We start from the raw sequence: 8120 nt of genomic DNA, 5'->3' as shown, positions 1-8120 counted from the left end.
AGACCAAGTGAGAGAAGGCTGAAAACTGGTAGCGCTAAACCATCACAGAATCACAGAATCATAGAATGGTTTGGGTTGGAAGGGACCTTAAAGATCATCCAGTTCCGACTCCCCTGCCACGGGCAGGGACACCTACCACTATACCAGGTTGCTCAGAGCCTCATCCAACCTGGCTTTGAACACTTCCAGGGATGGGGCATCCACAGCTTCCCTGGTCAACCCGTGCCAGTGCCTCACCACCCTCATGGTGAAGAATTTCTTCCTAATATCTAACTTAAATCTTCCCCCTTCCAATTTAAAGCCATTTCCCCTCGTCCTATCACTACAAGTCCTCATAAAAGTCCATCCCCATCTTTCCTGTAGCCCCTTCAAGTACTGGAAGGTCACTACAAGGTCTCCCTGGAGCCTTCTCTTCACCAGGCTGCACAACCCCAACGCTCAGCCTGTCCTCACAGCAAACGTGCTCCAGCCCTCTGATCATCTTCGTGGCCCATAATTCATATGAATTATTGTAAGAGGAAGACAGGCTGGTTTTGAACCAGCACCATGCATACATTTCTACCATCACGTTCCCCTGAAAAGACCAAATCTGCATTTGAAGTAGCAACAACTTCGAATCTTCAGAGGGCAAAAAAAGCGTTCTTTGTACAGTCAAGCTTAGGCAAATCTTGCAACAGTAATTACAGACACTGCTTCCCCAAGCCATCTGCTGTGGCTTTTATACCTCCTGGAAGGGCAGCAGACAGAGCTGGTGGACAAGAAGACACACATACCTCAGAAACTAAAGCCAGGCTGTGTAGAAAAGCTGCGATGCTGGTCTGACCCAAATGAGAACTTAGATCCTGATTATCCAGACCTCCTTCAGTTTGCAGATACCACTGGTGTTCACGTGGCAGAAAAAACATCTGGATCAGCAGCCTTTTCAGATCAAAGGGAGATAGGAGCCTAGCCTGGCAGGTGCCCAGTGGGAGAAGTCCCACCAGGATCTCGTGTCACAGATAAGCAAACCTGCACTCTGAAGTCATTCTGAGCAACTCAGCTTTCACACACAAACTTCACAGACACCAGCACAGCCAAGAGCTCTGTACATCTCCCCTCCAAGAAGTGATGACAATAACATGGGCAGAATAATTTAGAAAAGCTAGATTCATCCTTTATGAGGACACCATAGGATCCAGCCTCATGCATTCACCTGCAGTGCTTGTCAGCATGTGTCTGCAAAAAGATTTTGTCATCACAGGCATCGCTAGAAGAGGCAGAAAGATGCACTCCCTCCTTTCTCACACAACTGCAAATTTTAACAGTGTACCAAGCCATGGGCACATCGAAACATCGCACTTTTGCAGTGCAGCTGGAGACAATGCTGATTAATTGTCTTGCCATCCATAAAAAATTACTACAATACTCACTTCACAGGGCTGTCACAAGCATTATTTAACATCTCTGAAGAGCTTTGAAGAAGAAATAAAGGCTATTGTTCTGACTACCATAGAATTTGGAAAGATCTCACGTGAATTTTGCACAACCATACAGTTGCAGCATTGTTATACTATTTTTCTTCACAAAAAAGCCTCACAGAAGCTCATTTACTCTGTGCAATACTTTAGTCAAAAATGTACTTTGGTTTGCTCGTTAATATGTCCTAAATATGTATCACCTTTGATTACCTAAATATATATCAACTTTGACTATGTAATTAATAGATTCAGGTGCTGTTTCTAGTCCTTCTTAATTAAGGGAAACATTGCATTTTTGACAAGTAACTCAGTTTAGGCTGTCAGGGCTCCTAACACACACACTATAATTACCTAAGTAATGCTAACACAACGCAAGAACAACAACGGGAAAAGGGAAGGCAACTAAAAATTTCACTGAAATCCCATTTCCTTTATAGCAAACGAGAAAGCCTGTCCGCATGGACAAGAGGTGCTACACACAAAGAGGCCAATGTCATACCGCTCAGTCTAACCAACAAAGAGCTCTCAACTCTGGTGCAAAAACATTGTAAAGGTTTTAAATAATTCTTTTCCTGTGAATAAGCAAATACACAGGAGGTGTCGGATTCTTAAAGTTCTGCCATACACTTTGATCCACCTCTTTTGGAAGCAAAGTTTCTATTTCATTCTCAATGCTTAAAGCATCTACATGCTCCTTCATTCTCAAAAAATATAAGGAGCTTTACAACTACTTCAGCGATGAGCATTCTCAAACTACAGCAGTAATCACAATTAGACAACAAGGCTGTACCTAGAGCAAAGACTAATCTGGCTGAGAGCTATCATTTCTGCTACACAGAGCTTCAAAGGATCTTTCAGCTCTTTGGGGCAGAGACCACAACTTTTGTTTGGAAAGCAAATACCACATTATTGATACGAATGCAAGATAAACAACTTTATTACATCTAGTAAGTACTCCGGCTTTCATTCCCCATCCAAGATGCAATAGGAAGCTTCTTCTCTTCTTTATTTCATCCTAGCTCTGTTCCAAGGAACCGGCACCTATGGGTTCAGAAAAAATGCAACATTGCAGCAGCAAGCCTCACAGAGCCTAGGTCCCAAGTTCCTTGATTCCTAGGGGAAGCAGCAGCCCAAAATTATGTGCCTAAAAAAGAACAAACACAAAACCAACTACACAAAAAAAGACAAAAAAGCAACATGAGCAGTTGGTCTGATTCAGCAATATCCAGCAAGGAGACGCAGCATCAACCTCATCTTTCCTCAGGTTTGTGGCAGGCAGAGATCACCAACTTTAGGGGAAAGTTCAGGGTGCCAAGACTATACCAACCCTCTTATAAAACAGGCATCAAATAGAAAGGTGAGACTGATCACCCCCTTTGTCCCTCAGGCTGGTGGGCAGCATTCTCACATAGTCTGAGCTGTACATTGTTCCAATGCAGCTTTCCTTGTCTTTTCCCTGGAAGGTGTCGTAACCTTCATCCAGCACTTCCTTGGTAATGCACCAGCATACCCTGGCACAGCCTGTAATCACCTCTCCTACTAAAACTGTTTGGATTTTGCATGGTTTTACAGACAGAAGAAGAGTCCCTGTGGCTCTCAATTCCTTTCTACAACACCAAATACTCATTTGGACATAGACAAGAACCCAAGCCTCTTTATTCCAGAGAAGAACATGCTGTCTTACTATACCACACAGTTATGCTGTTTATCCCATGCAAGGTTAGACAGATACAGATAAAGACACAGCAGAAAGTGGTGCCATTGTGAAAGACTGGATATAAAGGCAGCACTCATAGATTGGTCTTTACAAAATAAACAAGCATTTCTTCCATTTTTGCTATGAATTGTGTCTAACAGCTGTTAAGTGCCCAGCTTCTCATCATCATAATGTATTACAAATTCCTAAATGTGTCCAGACTTGGAGGCACAAGGAGATTTTACAGATAAATTGTAAGCATTCACTAATTTCAGAAGCACAAAAAAAATATGCAAGCAAGGGTCTGTTTCCTTTTTAATCATTTCAAATCTGGACTTCTGCAATTAATAAACCAAAACAGGAAACAGAGATAACCGGTTTGGTGCACCAGCAAATTAAAAACTTCCTAGATTATCCTGATTTTACCTAAACATGCCTGTATCCTGGCAATAATCAGTTCCCAACTTGGGTGCTGACTCACTCCTGGAATCCCAACACGATCCTGCATCAGATGGCAAATTCATTTTCACATAACATGTTTAAGAGTATCTTCATCAAGCATAGAATCATAGACTGGTTTGGGTCGGAAGGGACCATTATGTCAGCCATTATGAAAATTTGGGCCCTTAAGCAGTTTAGCTTGTCTCACTACCAGGGACCTGAAAGGAGACCAAGTGAGAGAAGGCTGAAAACTGGTAGCGCTAAACCATCATAGAATCACAGAACCATAGAATGGTTTGGGTTGGAAGGGACCTTAAAGATCATCCAGTTCCAACGCCCCTGCCATGGGCAGGGACACCTTCCGCTACATCAGGTTGCTCAGAGCCCCACCCAACCTGGCCTTGAACAACTGTTCCAGGATGGGACATCCATGACTTCTCTGGGCAACCAGTGCCAGTGACTCATCACCCTCATAGGAAAAAATGTCTTCCTAATGTCTAATCTAAATCTCCCCTCTTTCAGCCTCAAACTGTTACCCCTTGTTCTATCACTGCACACCCTCATAAAGAGCCCCTCTCCAGCTTTCCTGAAGGCTTCCTTAAGATTAAACCTCCTCCCCGCTTCGAGATTAGTGTTTCCTTTTCTCATTTTACCTTGGTTAGTATCTCAAGCAAATAAGGAATTTGGATAACACCTATGGTGCCTCTTTGTTCCCTTCCTTTTAGGTTTCCCTAAAAAGATGGTATCAATTACTTGCGAAGAGCTACCCACAAGCAAGAGCTTCCTGGTATTAGCCTGAAATGCAAGGGCAGACAGAAAATCTTATTACCAGAGGCTCAGCACCAGAAGGCAGTGAAACAGTCTCAGATATAACAAAATTTTGGGTTCTCTCTGCTTTTTGTCACTTCTTTTGTCCTTTGTCTTGTAATACTCAAGGTACTAATTGCCTAGTCACCTGTTCTTTGTTCAGGCAGTGACTACAGACTAATACACATGCACTAACACCCAGTATTAACACTTAAAAAAAACCCCAAAAAACTAACATTGAGAGAACAGACATTTTTAGCTACTACAGATGATAATTATCTTTGTCAGTACCTTGGCCATTCCTTTTGAGAATTACATTCTTGGGGTTTTTGTATCTGCATAAAGCGTAGAAGCAGCCTCCCGTAATTTGTGGCCATCATATACTTAATATATGTGCACTAATTACAGTTAACAGCAGTACTTTATTCATATCAGTCCCCCACAAAATGTAAGCCTCAAATCCAATTATTACATAATAGTTTTGAAAATAAACAAAAATCCATTTAGGATTTGAAAACAAGGCATCTTTCTGCAAACAAGCAGACAGAAAGTGGAAAAAAAAAAAAAAGAAGCTAGCACGGGACTATGCAATAGTTTCATTTTGTAAGAAGATTAACACAGAGCAGAAAGCTTTCACTCTGGCTGAGAAAAGAACATACACTTCGTGCTAGTAAAGCTCCCTGCAATTGTAAGTGGAATTTTGTCCTGTTTGTTAGTTAATGCATCTCTTCAGAGATAAAAGAAATCACACTGGGAAGAAGAAATAGCATCCCTATTTCTGTCCAACATTACCTCAACTGAAGGCCACTCTGATTTCCGCCCTTGTCAGGTACAACCTGCACACCCTGGACTGAGTTATCTGCAGCGTATTGTTAAACTGCAGCACAAAGTTTCGATAAGCGGTCCTGCCGTTTTAATTGTGCTCAGCAGGGACAATCTGGTCAGGTGTCTTTCCTGTGCTTGTTGAATTCAAGCTATATTTGGAGACCAACTGTTCTCTATCCTGCTTTCTCCAATTAAGTGTGTGTATAGGGGTGGAGAGGTGAAGGAGGGAATTAAGAGAGAAAGGATTAATGAGAATTCCTTAGAGTACATAAGATTGCCCTTAAAAAAGGCTAAGGTACTGAACGTAATACACAGTTTTAAATACAAAGGTTCCATAACAAAAGATGTGAAGGGGAAGAAGACTGGAGTACAGAAGGGAACCAAAAGTGGAGGCTGCTGTTAAAGTCACAGGAAAGACCAGAATGCTTATGTTTAAAACACAAAGGCCAGAATCGCTTACAGCATGAGGAGCTCTGTAGCAGCCCAACACTCATTGCAGCAAAGCACGTTCACTGCAGGTTACAACTCCGTTTAACTTCATCATCTCATGTACAGCTGCGGTCTTCAAAGAAAAATGAATGGAAATCCTATGGGTTTTAGTGCTTGTAAAATCAAACCTGAAAGAAAAAACCACGTACCTATCTGTGATTATGTTTAACTTCACCCAAACAACCTGTAGTTCAAGCAAAGAGCCTCAAGTGAAGAGTGTCACCATGGAAGAAATGCTGCCAAGACAAGTGGAGGGCTTGGTGCTTCAACTCCCAAACACGCTTGTACGTCTCAGCAACTCACTGATAGCAAACACGCAATCTTGGACACCAGCCTATTTCCCTTAGAGCAGGAGTGGGGGAAAGGCCACAGAGTTTATTTTGGACTTGAAATTACTGAGTCTGATAACACGATGAGCTAATGAGATCATGATTGCTTTGAAGAAGGAGCAGTATGATTACTGCAAACTCTGCCACTTTCCTTTCTCATGCCACACCTGCTTTCTGCCTAATCAAAGAGGGGAGACGAAGATTAAAAGAGGAAAAAATATCAGAGGGGAAAAATACACAAGAGTGGCATCGTAACACTCGGCCTCAATACAACAGAACAGAGTGTATTAAAAGCTATAATCAGTGTGCTTACTGATTCAGATGTCTCCACCTTCGGTTAGCAGCTTATTACATCCACCAGCATCATCTGAACAACATCCAGGCACAACAGCATCCTATGTGGCTGCTGCTTTCAGATCAATAGGGTTTGCTCTTCTCCATTTTGCACTCACAAGCCACGCACCCAGGTATAGCCTGGCTGTTTGGATAATGCACTTCCAATTCTTTTTGTTTTAAACCGCTCTCACGCTTTCCACCCACCCTTCCCCTCGCGCTCAGCGCAGAGCCCAGCTCCCATTCCCCCCAGCCGCCAGCTTGCGCCTACTTCACACCGCACTCCCGGGGAGGAGCATCCCGGGAGGAATATCGTTTAGTGGTGGACAGGTACAGTTAGGCTTGATGATCTCAAAGGTCTTTTCCAACCTAGTGATTCTATGATTCTATCCACCTCCCCCCCATCCCCAGCAGAGGCATCCCAGGAAAAATATGATTTAGTAGTGGACAGGTACAGTTGGGCTTGATGATCTCAAAGGTCTTTTCTGACCTAGTGATTCTACGATTCTATTCTCCCCACGCATGGGCAGGGGCAGGGGCATTCACATCCTCTTTCCTCCCCATGGGCAGAGGCACCCACGTCCTACCCTCCCCCCACGGGCAGGAGCATCCACGTCCTCATCCTCCAACACCCCCCAACACGGGCAGGGGTATCCAAGTCCTCATCCCCCACAATGGCCAGGGGCACCCACCTCCTCTTCCCCACAATGGCCAGGGGCATCCATGTCCTCCTTTACCCCCATGGGTAGAGGCATCTACGCTGCCTTTGGGCATCCTCTCCCCCCCCACCCCGGGGCAGGAGCATCCCTCTACCCCACTCCAGGGGCAGGAGCATCCCTTGCCCTCCCCCCCGAGGGCAGGAGCGCTCTCTCCTCCCCCCGCTAGGGGCAGGAGCATCCCCGTTCCCCCCGGCTCGGGGTAGGAGCATCCCCGGGGCAGAAGCATCCCTCTACCCGCCCCCCCTCCCCGGGCAGGAGCATCCCCGTCCCCCCGGCAGGGCCCTCCCCGCCCCCGGCAGGGCCCTCGTGCCCCTCCCCGCCGCACACAAAGGGCTGCGCCGCCGCGGGGTGGGGGGGGGGGGGCGCTCGGCCCAGCGCCGGGAACACCGGGGGGACCCGCGGTCGGAGCGCGCCTCCCCCATCCTCCCCCCCCACCCCGGGCATCCATCCCGGCATCCGCGCCCCGCATCCTCCGACCTGCAGCCGGCGCCTCGGGAAGGAGCGGGGCGCGTCGTGCGGCCGCCTCCGCTCTGGCGCTGCCCCCCCGGGGAGGCGGGGAAGGGGCGAGCGGCGGCGGGAGCCTGAGCTCATGGAGTGCGGCAGCCCCACCGCTGCCCGCAGCCGCCACTTCCTGCGCGGCGCCGGCTCGGCCCCTCCGCGCCGCTGGGGGCGGGCGAGGCGGGAGCAGCCCCGGGGCGGGGCGGGGCCGAGACCCCCGCGCCGGGACCGGGACCCGCGCACCCGGGGCTGAGAGCTGGGGGAGCTCTCAGCACAGGAACCAGCCGTCTCCAGGGCTGCTTCCAAAGGAGCGACCTCCCTTATAGCGACTTCCCTTATAGCGGCCTCCCAGTAGCTGAAGGGGCTACGGGAAAGCTGGGGAGGGGCTGTTCACAAAGGCTTGTGGAGACAGGACGAGGGGAAGTGGCTTTAAATTGGAAGGGGAAAGATTTAGGTTGAACATTAGGAAAAAATTCTTCACCATGAGGGTGGTGAGGCTCTGGCACAGGTTGACCAGGGAATGTGC

At 47.1% G+C, this 8120-nt stretch overlaps 1 long non-coding RNA gene across 1 annotated transcript; it reads right to left on the bottom strand.

Annotated features, from left to right (window-relative positions):
* Window positions 1–2382: 2382 nt before the first annotated feature.
* Window positions 2383–7735, bottom strand: LOC138728963 (uncharacterized). Its single transcript, XR_011338800.1, has 3 exons — window positions 7574–7735; window positions 5687–5843; window positions 2383–2498 (listed from the first exon to the last, which is right to left on the bottom strand). It is a non-coding gene; the product is annotated as an uncharacterized lncRNA (long non-coding RNA).
* Window positions 7736–8120: the final 385 nt, after the last annotated feature.

The sequence above is a fragment of the Phaenicophaeus curvirostris genome, chromosome 1 (assembly GCF_032191515.1).
Source record: "Phaenicophaeus curvirostris isolate KB17595 chromosome 1, BPBGC_Pcur_1.0, whole genome shotgun sequence".
NCBI lineage: Eukaryota > Metazoa > Chordata > Aves > Cuculiformes > Cuculidae > Phaenicophaeus > Phaenicophaeus curvirostris.
This window is presented reverse-complemented; position numbering and strand designations above follow the sequence as displayed.